This window comes from Taudactylus pleione, unplaced genomic scaffold, assembly GCF_031769625.1.
Source record: "Taudactylus pleione unplaced genomic scaffold, aTauple2 ptg000154l, whole genome shotgun sequence".
Taxonomy (NCBI): domain Eukaryota; kingdom Metazoa; phylum Chordata; class Amphibia; order Anura; family Myobatrachidae; genus Taudactylus; species Taudactylus pleione.
The window spans coordinates 30,525,528-30,540,140 of NW_028284556.1; the positions used below are offsets into that span (position 1 = coordinate 30,525,528).

Sequence of the window (14,613 nt, forward strand, 5' to 3'; positions counted from 1 at the left end):
TTATTGTACATTTTTTGGAAGCTGAAATTAAAAACCACACCAGAAGGGGGGTTTGAATCCATGCAGATATAAATCCATTGGATTATAAGCCCAACACCTTAACCACTCGGCCATCCTGGTGTAGTAGCCAAAGCGTTTATCATGATAAGCACTATTGAAATGTTCATATTTTTTTATATGTGCATTGTCAATTTTAAATTACTGAAATTGTAGGTATTAAACATTTTTAATGTGTACAACTATAACGATTGCTCTTGATTTTATGATGGAAATAGCTGCTTTTTCTGCCCTTTCACATAACCATGTTTTTATCGAGGATGTATTGCTGTCAGTTATTTTTCCCTAATTGATGACATTCTTTATTGTACATATCTTGGAAGCTGAAATTAAAAACCATACCAGGTTCGAACCCACGCGGATATAAATCCATTGGATCTTAAGTCCAACGCCTTAACCACTCGGCTATCCTGGTGCGGTAGCCAAGGAGCTTATCAAGATAAGCACTATTGAAATGTTCATCTTTTTTCAATATGCTCTGTTAACTTGTCTTTAATCATTATACAGCTTTGAGTCTAAATAACTACATAGCTCTGATTTTTGTATATTAGAATACCTATATTTCTTCTCATCTCTGAGAGTATGTTTGGAATGACCTTCCTGCTGCAGTAGTTATAGTGTTTTTCATGACAAGTACTGATGGAATGTTCATGTTTTTTTCTATGTGGATTGTCAATTTTTAAATTACTGAAATTGATAGTAATCACCTTTTTTTAAATTGTACAGCTATAACGATTGCTCTTGATTTTATAATAGAAATAGTTACTTTCTCTGTAATTTCACACTACCATGTTTTTGTTGAAAGATATACGGCTGTCAATTTTATATTTCCCTAATTGATAACATTCTTTATTGTACATTTTTTGGAAGCTGAAATTAAAAACCACACCGGAAGTGGGATTTGAATCCATGCAGATATAAATCCATTGAATTATGAGCCCAACACTTTAACCACTCGGCCATCCTGGTGCAGTAGCCGAAGCGTTTTCATGATATGCACTATTAAAATGTTCATATTTTTTTCTATGTGCTTTGTCAATTTTAAATTACTGAAATTGTAGGTATTAACCATTTTTAATGTGTACAACTATAATGATTGCTCTTGATTTTTTAATGGAAATAGCTGCTTTTTCTGTCCTTTCACATAACCATGTTTTTATCGAGGATGTATTGCTGTCAGTTATTTTTCCCTAATTGATGACATTCTTTATTGTACATATATTGGAAGCTGAAATTAAAAACCATACCAGGAGTGGGGTTCGAACCCTTGCAGATATAAATCCATTGGTCCAACGCCTTAACCACTCGGGCATCCTGGTGTGGTAGCCAAGGAGTTTATCATGATAAGCACTATTGAAATGTTCATCTTTTTTTCAATATGCTCTGTTAACTTGTCTTTAATCATTATACAGCTTTGAGTCTAAATAACTACATAGCTCTGATTTTTGTATATTAGAATACCTATATTTCTTCTCATCTCTGAAAGTATGTTTGGTATGACCTTCCTGCTGCAGTAGTTAAAGTGTTTTTCATGACAAGTACTGATGGAATGTTCATGTTTTTTTCTATGTGGATTGTCAATTTTTAAATTACTGAAATTGATTGTATTCACCATTTTTTAAAGTGTACAGCTATAATGATTGCTCTTGATTTAATAATTGAAAAAGTTACTTTCTCTGTAATTTCACACGACCATGTTTTTGTTGAAAGATATACAGCTGTCAATTTTATATTTCCCTAATTGATAACATTCTTAATTGTACATTTTTTGGAAGCTGAAATTAAAAACCACACCAGAAGGGGGGGGTTGAATCCATGCAGATATAAATCCATTTGATTATAAGCCCAACACCTTAACCACTCGGCCATCCTGGTGCAGTAGCCAAAGCATTTATCATGATATGCACTATTGAAATGTTCATATTTTTTTCTATGTGCATTGTCAATTTTAAATTACTGAAATTGTAGGTATTAAACATTTTTAATGTGTTCAACTATAATGATTGCTCTTGATTTTTTAATGGAAATAGCTGCTTTTTCTGTCCTTTCACATAACCATGTTTTTATCGAGGATGTATTGCTGTCAGTTATTTTTCCCTAATTGATGACATTCTTTATTGTACATATCTTGGAAGCTGAAATTAAAAACCATACCAGGAGTGGGGTTCGAACCAACGCAGATATAAATCCATTGGATCTTAAGTCCAACGCCTCAAACACTCGGGCATCCTGGTGTGGTAGCCAAGGAGTTTATCAAAATAAGCATTATTGAAATGTTCATCTTTTTTTCAATATGCTCTGTTAACTTGTCTTTAGTCATTATACAGCTTTGAGTCTAAATAACTACATAGCTCTGATTATTGTATATTAGAATACCTATATTTCTTCTCATCTCTGAAAGTATGTTTGGTATGACCTTCTTGCTGCAGTAGTTAAAGTGTTTTTCATGACAAGTACTGATGGAATGTTCATGTTTTTTTCTATGTGGATTGTCAATTTTTAAATTACTGAAATTGATTGTATTCACCATTTTTTAAAGTGTACAGCTTTAACGATTGCTCTTGATTTTATAATAGAAATAGTTACTTTCTCTGTAATTTCACACGACCATGTTTTTGTTGAAAGATATACAGCTGTCAATTTTATATTTCCCTAATTGATAACATTCTTTATTGTACATTTTTTGGAAGCTGAAATTAAAAACCACACCGGAAGTGGGGTTTGAATCCATGCAGATATAAATCCATTGGATTATGAGCCCAACACCTTAACCACTCGGCCACCCTGGTGCAGTGGCCAAAGCGTTTATCATGATAAGCACTTTTGAAATGTTCAGATTTTTTTCTAGGTACATTGTCAGTTTTAAATTACTGAAATTGTAGGTATTAAACATTTTTAATGTGTACAACTATAACGATTGCTCTTGATTTTATTATGGAAATAGCTGCTTTTTCTGTACTATTGAAATGTTCATCTTTTTTTCAAAATACACTGTTAACTTGTCTTTAATCATTATACAGCTTTGAGTCTAAATAACTACATAGCTCTGATTTTTGTATATTAGAATACCTATATTTCTTCTCATCTCTGAAAGTATGTTTGGTATGACCTTCCTGCTGCAGTAGTTAAAGTGTTTTTCATGACAAGTACTGATGGAATGTTGATGTTTTTTTCTATGTGGATTGTCAATATTTAAAGTACTGAAATTGATTGTAGTCACCATTTTTTAAAGTGTACAGCTATAATGATTGCTCTTGATTTTATAATAGAAATAGTTACTTTCTCTGTAATTTCACACGACCATGTTTTTGTTGAAAGATATACGGCTGTCAATTTTAAATTTCCCTAATTGATAACATTCTTTATTGTACATTTTTTGGAAGCTGAAATTAAAAACCACACCAGAAGGGGGGTTTGAATCCAAGCAGATATAAATCCATTGGATTTTCAGCCCAACACCTTAACCACTCGGCCATCCTGGTGTAGTAGCCAAAGCGTTTATCATGATAAGCACTATTGAAATGTTCATATTTTTTTATATGTGCATTGTCAATTTTAAATTACTGAAATTGTAGGTATTAATCATTTTTAATGTGTACAACTATAAAGATTGCTCTTGATTTTATGATGGAAATATCTGCTTTTTCTGTCCTTTCACATAACCATGTATTTATCGAGGATATATGGCTGTCAGTTATATTTCCCTATTTGATGACATTCTTTATTGTATATTTATGGAAGCTGAAATTGAAAACTATACCAGGAGTGGGGTTTGAACCCACGGAGATATAAATTCCTTGGATCTTAAGTCCAACACCTTAACCACTCGGCCATCCTTTTGCAGCAGCCAAACAGTTTAAGATGATAAGAACTATTGAAATGTTCATATTTTTTTCTATGTGCATTGTCAATTTTAAATTACTGAAATTGTAGGTATTAAACATTTTTAATGTGTACAACTATAACGATTGCTCTTGATTTTATGATGGAAATAGCTGTTTTTTCTGTACTATCGAAATGTTCATCTTTTTTTCAATTTGCACTGTTAACTTGTCTTTAATCATTATACAGCTTTGAGTCTAAATAACTACATAGCTCTGATTTTTGTATATTAGAATACCTATATTTCTTCTCATTTCTGAAAGTATGTTTGGTATGACCTTACTGTTGCAGTAGTTAAAGTGTTTTTCATGACAAGTACTGATGGAATGTTCATGTTTGTTCTATGTGGCTTGTCACTTTTTAAATTACTGAAATTGATTGTATTCACCATTTTTTAAACTGTACAGCTATAATGATTGCTCTTGATTTTATAATAGAAATATTTATTTTCTCTGTAATTTCACTCAACCATGTTTTTGTCGAGGATATATGGCTGTCAATTTTATATTTCCCTAATTGATAAAATTCTTTATTGTACATTTCTTTGAAGCTAAAATTAAAAACAACACCAGAAATGAGGTTTGAATCCATGCGGATATACATCCATTGGATTATAAGCCCAAAACCTTAACCACTCGGCCATCCTGGTGCAGTAGCCAAAGCGTTTATCATGATAAGCACTATTGAATTGTTCATATTTTTTTCTAGGTGCTTTGTCAGTTTTAAATTACTGAAATTGTAGGTTTTAAACATCTTTAATGTGTACAACTATAACGATTGCTCTTGATTTTATGATGGAAATAGCTGCTTTTTCTGCCCATTCACATAACCATGTTTTTGTCGAGGATATATGGCTCTCAACTTTATATTTCCCTAATTGATGACATTCTTTATTGTACATTTCTTGGAAGCTGAAATAAAAAAATATACCAGAAGTGGGGTTCGAACCCACAAGGATATAATTCCGTTGGATCTCAAGTCCAACGCCTTAACCACTCAGCCATCGAGTTTATGATGATAAGCACTATTGAAATGTTCATATTTTTTTCTATGTGCGTTGTCAGTTTTAAAATACTGAAATTGTAGTTATTAAACATTTTTAATGTGTACAACTATAACGATTACTCTTGATTTTATAATAGAAATAGTTACTTTCTCTGTAATTTCACACGACCATGTTCTTGTCGAGGATATATGGCTGTCAGTTTTATATTTCCCTAATTGATAACATTCTTTATTGTACATTTCTCAGAAGCTGAAATTAAAAACCATACCAAGAGGTTGGAACCCTCACGTATATAAAACCATTGGATCTTACATCCAACGCCTTAACCACTCGGCCATCCTTGTGCAGGAGCCAAAGAGTTTATCATGATAAGCACTATTGAAATGTTCATATTTTTTTCTAGGTGCATTGTCAGTTTTAAATTACTGAAATTGTAGGTATTAAACATTTTTAATGTGTACAACTATAATGATTGCTCTTGATTTTATGATGGAAATAGCTGCTTTTTCTGCCCTTTCACATATCCATGTTTTTGTCGAGGATATATGGCTGTCAACTTTATATTTCCCTAATTGATGACATTCTTTATTGTACATTTCTTGGAAGCTGAAATAAAAAAGCATACCAGAAGAGGGGTTCGAACCCACAAGGATATAATTCCATTGGATTTTAAGTCCAACGCCTTAACCACTCGGCCATCCTGCTGCAGCAGCTAAAGAGTTTATGATGATAAGCACTATTGAAATGTTCATATTTTTTTCTATGTGCATTGTCAGTTTTAAAATACTGAAATTGTAGGTATTAAACATTTTTAATGTGTACAACTATAACGATTGCTCTTGATTTTATAATAGAAATAGTTACTTTCTCTGTAATTTCACACGACTATGTTCTTGTCGAGGATATATGGCTGTCAATTTTATATTTCCCTAATTGATAACATTCTTTATTGTACATTTCTTAGAAACTGAAATTAAAAACCATACCAGGAGGTTGGAACCCTCACGTATATAAATCCATTGGATCTTACATCCAACGCCTTAACCACTCGGCCATCCTTGTGCAGGAGCCAAAGAGTTTATCATGATAAGCACTATTGAAATGTTCATATTTTTTTCAAGGTGCATTGTCAGTTTTAAATTACTGAAATTGTAGGTATTAAACATTTTTAATGTGTACAACTTTAATGATTGCTCTTGATTTTATGATGGAAATAGTTGCTTTTTCTGCCTTTTCACATAACCATGTTTTTGTCGAGGATATATGGCTGTGAACTTTATATTTCCCTAATTGATGACATTCTTTATTGTACATTTCTTGGAAGCTGAAATAAAAAAACTATACCAGAAGTGGGGTTCGACCCCACGAGGATATAAATCCATTGGATATTAAGTCCAACGCCTTAACCACTCGGCCATACTGGTGCGGTAGCCAAAGAGTTTATGATGATAAGCGCTATTGAAATGTTCATATTTTTTTCTATGTGACTTGTCAATTTTAAATTACTGAAATTGTAGGTATTAAACATTTTTAATGTGTACAACTATAATGATTGCCCTTGATTTTATGATGGAAATAGCTGCTTTTTCTCTCCTTTCACATAACCATGTTTTTATCGAGGATGTATGGCTATCAGTTATATTTCCCTAATTGATGACATTCTTTATTGTACATTTCTTGGAAGCTAAAATTAAAAACCATACCAGGAGAGGGGTTAGATCCCATGTGGATATAAATCCATTGGATTTTAAGTCCAACAGCTTCACCACTCTGCCATCCTGGTGCAGTAGCCAAAGAGTTTATCAAGATAAGCCCTATTGAAATGTTCATCTTTTTTTCAATATGCACTGTTAACTTGTCTTTAATCATTATACAGCTTTGAGTCTAAATAACTACATAGCTCTGATTTTTGTATATTAGAATACCTATATTGCTTCTCATCTCTGAAAGTATGTTTGGTATGAACTTCCTGCTGCAGTAGTTAAAGTGTTTTTCATGACAAGTACTGATGGAATGTTCATGTTTTTTTCTATGTGGATTGTCATTTTTTAAACTACTGAAATTGTTTGTATTCACCATTTACATTGTTTATATTCACCATACCAGAAGTGGGGTTTGAAACCACACGTATATAAATCCATTGGATCTTAATTCCAATGCCTTAACCACTCTGCCATCCTGGAGCGGTAGCCAAAGATTTTATGATGATAAGCACTATTGAAATGTTCATATTTATTTCTATGTGCATTGTCAATTTTACCTTACTGAAATTGTAGGTATTAAACATTTTAATATGTTCAGCTTTAACAAATGCTTTTGATTTTAAGATGAAAAGAGCTGCTTTTTCTGCCCTTTCACATAGCCATGTTTTTATTGAGGCTATATGGCTGTCTTTTATTTATCCGTAATTGATGACATTCTTTATTGTACAATTCTTGGAAGCTGAAATAAAAAACTATACCAGAAGTGGGGTTCGAACCCATGAGGATATAAATCCATTGGATCTTAAGTCCAATGCATTAACCACTCGTCCATCCTGGTGCGGTAGTCGAAGAGTTTGTGATGATAAGCACTCTTGAAATGTTCATATTTTTTTCTAGGTGCATTGTCAATTTTAAATGACTGGAATTGTAGGTATTAAATATTTTTAATGTGAGCAGCTATAATGATTGCTCTTCATTTTGTGATGGAAATAGTTGCTTTTTCTGTCCTTTCACATGTCCATGTTTTTGATGAGGGCATATGGCTGTCAACTTTATTTTTCCCTAATTGATGACATTCTCTATTTTACATTTCTTGGAAGCTGAAACAAAAAACCATACCAGGAGTGGGGTTCGAGCCCACATGGATATAAATACTTTAGATCTTCATTCCAATGCATTAACCACTCATCCATCCTGGTGCGGTAGCCAAAGAGTTTATCATGATAAGCACTATTGGAATGTTCATATTTTTTTCTATGTGCATTGTCAATTTTAAATTACTGAATTTGTAGGTATTAAACATTTTTAATGTGTACAGCTATACAGATTGCTCTTGATTTTATAATGGAAATAATTGCATTTTATGTGTTTTCACATAACCATGTTTTCATCGAGGATATATGGCTGTCAGTTATTTTTCCCTAATTGATGACATTCTTTATTGTACATTTCTTGGAAGCTGAAATTAAAAACAATACCAGGAGTGGGGTTCAGACCCACGCGGATATAAATACATTGTATCTTTTTTCCAATGCCTTAACCACTCGGCCATTCTGGTGCGCTAGCCAAAAAGTTTATCATGATAAGCACTATTGGAATGTTCATGTTTTTTTCAATATGCATTGTCAACGAGTCTTTAATCATTATACAGCTTTGAGTCTAAATGACTACATAGCTCTGAGTTTTGTATATTAGAGTACCTATGTTTTTTCTCATCTATGAAAGTATGTTTGCTATGAACTTCCTGCTGCAGTAGTTAATGTGTTTTTCATGCAAGTACTACTGGAATGTTCATGTTTTTTTCTATGTGGATTGTCAATTTTAAAATTACTGAAATTTTTGGTATCCACCATGTTTTAATGTGTGTAGCTGTAACGATTTTTCTTGCTTTTATGATGGAAATAGTTGCTTACTTTCTTTTTCTGTCCTTTCACATGACAATGTTTTTGTTGAGGATATATGGCTATCAACTTTACATTTCCCTAATTGATGACATTCTTTATTGTACATTTCTTGGAAAGCTGATATTAAAAACCATACCAGAAATGGGGTTCAAACCCACACAGATATAAATCCTGTGGATCTTAAATCTAATGCCTTAACCACTCTGCCATCCTGGAGCGGTAGCCAAAATGTTTTTCATGATAAGCACTTTTGGAATGTTTATATTTTTTTCAATATGCATTGTTAACTTGTCTTCAATCATTATACTTCTATGAGTATAAATTACTACATAGCTTGTTTTTTTGTATATTAGAATACCTATATATCTTCTCCTCTCTAAAAGTATGTTTTGGTATGGGCTTCCTGTTGCAGTATTTACAGTGTTTTTTGAGAAGTACTATTGGAATGTTCATGTTTTTTCTATGTGGATCGTCAATTTTTACATTACTGAAATTGTTTGTATTCACCATTTTTTAAAGTGTACAGCTATAAGGATTGCTCTTGATTTTATAATTGACATAATTGCTCTTTCTGTCCCTTCCCATGGCCATGTTTTTTTTGAGGATTTATGGCTGTCAACTTTATATTTCCCTAATTGATGACTTTCTTTATTGTACATTTCTTGGAAGCTCAAATTAAAAACCATACCAAAAGTGGGGTTCAATACCACGCGAATATAAATCCATTGGATCTTAAGTCCAACGCCTTAACCACTCAGCCATCCTTTTGCTGTAGCTAAAGTGTTTTTCATAATAAGCCCTTTTGGAATGTTCATGTTTTTTTCAATATACATTGATAACTTGCCTTCATTCATTATACTGCTATGAGTCTAAATTACTACATAGCTTAGATTTTTGTATATTATAATACCTATATTTCTTCTCATCTCTGAAAGTATGTTTGGTATGACCTTCCTGCTGCAGTAGTTAAAGTGTTTTTCATGACAAGTACTGATGGAATGTTCATGTTTTTTTCTATGTGGATTGTCAATTTTTAAATTACTGAAATTGTTGGTATTCACCATTTTTTAAAGTGTACAGCTAAAACGATTGCTCTTGCTTTTATGATGGAAATAGTTACTTTTTCTGTCCTTTCACATTACCCTGTGTTTGTCGAGGATATATGGCTATCAACTATTTTTCCCAAATTGATGACATTCTTTATTGTACTTTTCTTGGAAGCTGAAATTAAAAAACCATATGAGAAGTGGGATTAGAAACCATGTGCATAGAAATCCAATGGATCTAAAGTCCAATACCTTAACCATTTGCCCATTTTGCTGCGGTAACCAAAGAGTTTTTCTAGATAAGCACTATTGGAATGTTCATGTTATTTACAATATGCTCTGTTAACTTGTCTTTAATCATTATACTGCTATGAGTCTAAATTACTACATAGCTCTCATTTTTGTATATTATAAAACCTTTATTTCTCATCTCTGAAAGTATGTTTGGTATGGCCTTCCTGGTGCAGTTAAAGTGTTTTTCATGACAAGTACAAGTGGAATTTTTTTTTTTTTCTATGTTGATTGTCAATTTTGAAATTACTGAAATTGTTGGTATTCACCATTTTTTAAAGTGTACAGCTATAATGATTGCTCTTGCTTTTATGATGGAAATATTTGTTTACTTTCTATTTCTTTCCTTTCACATGACCATGTTTTTGTTGACTATATACGGCTGTCAACTTTACTTTTCCCTAATTGATGACATTCTTTTTTGTACATTTCTTGGAAGCTGAAATTAAAAACCAGGCCAGAAGTCGGGTTTGAACCCATGCGGATATAAATAAACTGGATCTTAAGTCCAACACATTAACAACTCGGCTATCCTGGTGTGGTAACCAATATGTTTTTTTAGGATATGCACTATTGGAATGTTCATATTTTTTCATTGTGCATTGTCAATTTTTAAATTACTGAAATTGTTGATATTGACCATTTATAATGTGTACATCTATAGGGATTGCTCTGGCTTTTATGATGGAAATAGTTACTTTTTCTGTTCTTTCACTTGACCATGTTTTAGTTGAGGATATATGGCTGTCAACTATTTTTCCCTAATTGATGACATTCTTTATTGTACATTTCTTGGAAGCTGAAATTAAAAACCATACCAGAAGTGGTGTTTGAACCCATGCAGATATAAATCCATTGAATCTTAAGTCCAACACCTTAACCACTTCCCCATCCTGGTGCATAACCGAGGAATTTTCATGGTCAGCACTATTGGAATGTTAATGTTTTTTTTCAATATGCATTGTTAACTTGTCTTTAATCATTATACTGCTATGAGTCTAAATAACTACATAGCTCTGATTTTTGTATATTATAATACCTATATTTCTTCTCATCTCTGAAAGTATGTTTGGTATGGCCTTCCTGGTGCAGTAGTTAAAATGTTTTTTATGACAAGTACTATTGGAATTAACATGTTTTTTTATGTGCATTGTCAACTTTTAAATTACTGAAATTGTTGGTATTAACTGTTTTTTAAAAAGTACAGCTATAATGATGGAAATAGCTGCTTTTTCTGCCCATTCACATAACCATGTTTTTGTCGAGGATATATGGCTCTCAACTTTATATTTCCCTAATTGATGACATTCTTTACTGTACATTTCTTGGAAGCTGAAATTAAAAACGATACCTGAAGTGGGGTTTGAACTCAAATGGATATAAATCCATTGGCTCTTAATTCCAATGCCATAACCACTCGGCCATTCTGGTGCGGTTGCTAAAAAGTTTATGATGATAAGTACTACTGAAATGTTCATATTTTTTTCTATGTGCATTGCCAGTTTTAAATTACTGAAATTTTAGGTATTAAACATTTTTAATGTGTACAACTATAACGATTGCTCTTGATTTTATGATGGAAATAGCTGCTTTTTCTGTTCTTTCACATAACCATGTTTTTGTCGAGGATATATGGCTGTCAACTTTATATTTCCCTAATTGATGACATTCTTTATTGTACATTTCTTGGAAGCTGAAATAAAAAAGCATACCAGAAGTGGGGTTCAAACCCACAAGGACATAATTCCATTGGATTTTAAGTCCAACGCCTTAACCACTCGGCCATCCTGCTGCAGCAGCTAAAGAGTTTATGATGATAAGCACTATTGAAATGTTCATATTTTTTTCTATGTGCATTGTCAGTTTTAAAATACTGAAATTGTAGGTATTAAACATTTTTAATGTGTACAACTATAACGATTGCTCTTGATTTTATAATAGAAATAGTTACTTTCTCTGTAATTTCACACGACTATGTTCTTGTCGAGGATATATGGCTGTCAATTTTATATTTTCCTAATTGATAACATTCTTTATTGTACATTTCTTAGAAGCTGAAATTAAAAACCATACCAGGAGGTTGGAACCCTCACGTATATAAATCCATTGGATCTTACATCCAACGCCTTAACCACTCGGCCATCCTTGTGCAGGAGCCAAATAGTTTATCATGATAAGCACTATTGAAATGTTCATATTTTTTTCAAGGTGCATTGTCAGTTTTAAATTACTGAAATTGTAGGTATTAAACATTTTTAATGTGTACAACTTTAATGATTGCTCTTGATTTTATGATGGAAATAGTTGCTTTTTCTGCCTTTTCACATAACCATGTTTTTGTCGAGGATATATGGCTGTGAACTTTATATTTCCCTAATTGATGACATTCTTTATTGTACATTTCTTAGAAGCTGAAATAAAAAAGCATACCAGAAGTGGGGTTCAAACCCACAAGTACATAATTCCATTGGATTTTAAGTCCAACGCCTTAACCACTCGGCCATCCTGCTGCAGCAGCTAAAGAGTTTATGATGATAAGCACTATTGAAATGTTCATATTTTTTTCTATGTGCATTGTCAGTTTTAAAATACTGAAATTGTAGGTATTAAACATTTTTAATGTGTACAACTATAACGATTGCTCTTGATTTTATAATAGAAATAGTTACTTTCTCTGTAATTTCACACGACTATGTTCTTGTCGAGGATATATGGCTGTCAATTTTATATTTTCCTAATTGATAACATTCTTTATTGTACATTTCTTAGAAGCTGAAATTAAAAACCATACCAGGAGGTTGGAACCCTCACGTATATAAATCCATTGGATCTTACATCCAACGCCTTAACCACTCGGCCATCCTTGTGCAGGAGCCAAAGAGTTTATCATGATAAGCACTATTGAAATGTTCATATTTTTTTCAAGGTGCATTGTCAGTTTTAAATTACTGAAATTGTAGGTATTAAACATTTTTAATGTGTACAACTTTAATGATTGCTCTTGATTTTATGATGGAAATAGTTGCTTTTTCTGCCTTTTCACATAACCATGTTTTTGTCGAGGATATATGGCTGTGAACTTTATATTTCTCTAATTGATGACATTCTTTATTGTACATTTCTTGGAAGCTGAAATAAAAAAACTATACCAGAAGTGGGGTTCGACCCCACGAGGATATAAATCCATTGGATATTAAGTCCAACGCCTTAACCACTCGGCCATACTGGTGCGGTAGCCAAAGAGTTTATGATGATAAGCGCTATTGAAATGTTCATATTTTTTTCTATGTGACTTGTCAATTTTAAATTACTGAAATTGTAGGTATTAAACATTTTTAATGTGTACAACTATAATGATTGCCCTTGATTTTATGATGGAAATAGCTGCTTTTTCTCTCCTTTCACATAACCATGTTTTTATTGAGGATGTATGGCTATCAGTTATATTTCCCTAATTGATGACATTCTTTATTGTACATTTCTTGGAAGCTAAAATTAAAAACCATACCAGGAGAGGGGTTAGATCCCACGTGGATATAAATCCATTGGATTTTAAGTCCAACAGCTTCACCACTCTGCCATCCTGGTGCAGTAGCCAAAGAGTTTATCAAGATAAGCCCTATTGAAATGTTCATCTTTTTTTCAATATGCACTGTTAACTTGTCTTTAATCATTATACAGCTTTGAGTCTAAATAACTACATAGCTCTGATTTTTGTATATTAGAATACCTATATTGCTTCTCATCTCTGAAAGTATGTTTGGTATGAACTTCCTGCTGCAGTAGTTAAAGTGTTTTTCATGACAAGTACTGATGGAATGTTCATGTTTTTTTCTATGTGGATTGTCATTTTTTAAACTACTGAAATTGTTTGTATTCACCATTTACATTGTTTATATTCACCATACCAGAAGTGGGGTTTGAAACCACACGTATATAAATCCATTGGATCTTAATTCCAATGCCTTAACCACTCTGCCATCCTGGAGCGGTAGCCAAAGATTTTATGATGATAAGCACTATTGAAATGTTCATATTTATTTCTATGTGCATTGTCAATTTTACCTTACTGAAATTGTAGGTATTAAACATTTTAATATGTTCAGCTATAACAAATGCTTTTGATTTTAAGATGAAAAGAGCTGCTTTTTCTGCCCTTTCACATAGCCATGTTTTTATTGAGGCTATATGGCTGTCTTTTATTTATCCGTAATTGATGACATTCTTTATTGTACAATTCTTGGAAGCTGATATAAAAAACTATACCAGAAGTGGGGTTCGAACCCACGAGGATATAAATCCATTGGATCTTAAGTCCAATGCATTAACCACTCGTCCATCCTGGTGCGGTAGTCAAAGAGTTTGTGATGATAAGCACTCTTGAAATGTTCATATTTTTTTCTAGGTGCATTGTCAATTTTAAATGACTGGAATTGTAGGTATTAAATATTTTTAATGTGAGCAGCTATAATGATTGCTCTTCATTTTGTGATGGAAATAGTTGCTTTTTCTGTCCTTTCACATGACCATGTTTTTGATGAGGACATATGGCTGTCAACTTTATTTTTCCCTAATTGATGACATTCTCTATTTTACATTTCTTGGAATCTGAAACAAAAAACCATACCAGAAGTGGCGTTCGAACCCACATGGATATAAATACTTTAGATCTTCATTCCAATGCATTAACCACTCATCCATCCTGGTGCGGTAGCCAAAGAGTT

The 14,613-nt window shown here is 32.5% G+C and overlaps 7 non-coding genes across 7 annotated transcripts; all 7 read right to left on the bottom strand.

The window, feature by feature from the left end:
- Positions 1-5,567: 5,567 nt before the first annotated feature.
- On the bottom strand, positions 5,568-5,650 carry TRNAL-UAA (transfer RNA leucine (anticodon UAA)). The gene has a single exon. It is a non-coding gene; the product is annotated as a tRNA-Leu (tRNA).
- Positions 5,651-6,286: 636 nt separating this feature from the next.
- Positions 6,287-6,369, bottom strand: TRNAL-UAA (transfer RNA leucine (anticodon UAA)). Its single transcript has one exon. It is a non-coding gene; the product is annotated as a tRNA-Leu (tRNA).
- Positions 6,370-7,403: 1,034 nt separating this feature from the next.
- TRNAL-UAA (transfer RNA leucine (anticodon UAA)) lies at positions 7,404-7,486 on the bottom strand. The gene has a single exon. It is a non-coding gene; the product is annotated as a tRNA-Leu (tRNA).
- A 4,112-nt stretch (positions 7,487-11,598) lies between these two features.
- Positions 11,599-11,681, bottom strand: TRNAL-UAA (transfer RNA leucine (anticodon UAA)). Its single transcript has one exon. It is a non-coding gene; the product is annotated as a tRNA-Leu (tRNA).
- Positions 11,682-12,316: 635 nt separating this feature from the next.
- TRNAL-UAA (transfer RNA leucine (anticodon UAA)) lies at positions 12,317-12,399 on the bottom strand. Its single transcript has one exon. It is a non-coding gene; the product is annotated as a tRNA-Leu (tRNA).
- Positions 12,400-13,035: 636 nt separating this feature from the next.
- Positions 13,036-13,118, bottom strand: TRNAL-UAA (transfer RNA leucine (anticodon UAA)). The gene has a single exon. It is a non-coding gene; the product is annotated as a tRNA-Leu (tRNA).
- A 1,034-nt stretch (positions 13,119-14,152) lies between these two features.
- On the bottom strand, positions 14,153-14,235 carry TRNAL-UAA (transfer RNA leucine (anticodon UAA)). Its single transcript has one exon. It is a non-coding gene; the product is annotated as a tRNA-Leu (tRNA).
- Positions 14,236-14,613: the final 378 nt, after the last annotated feature.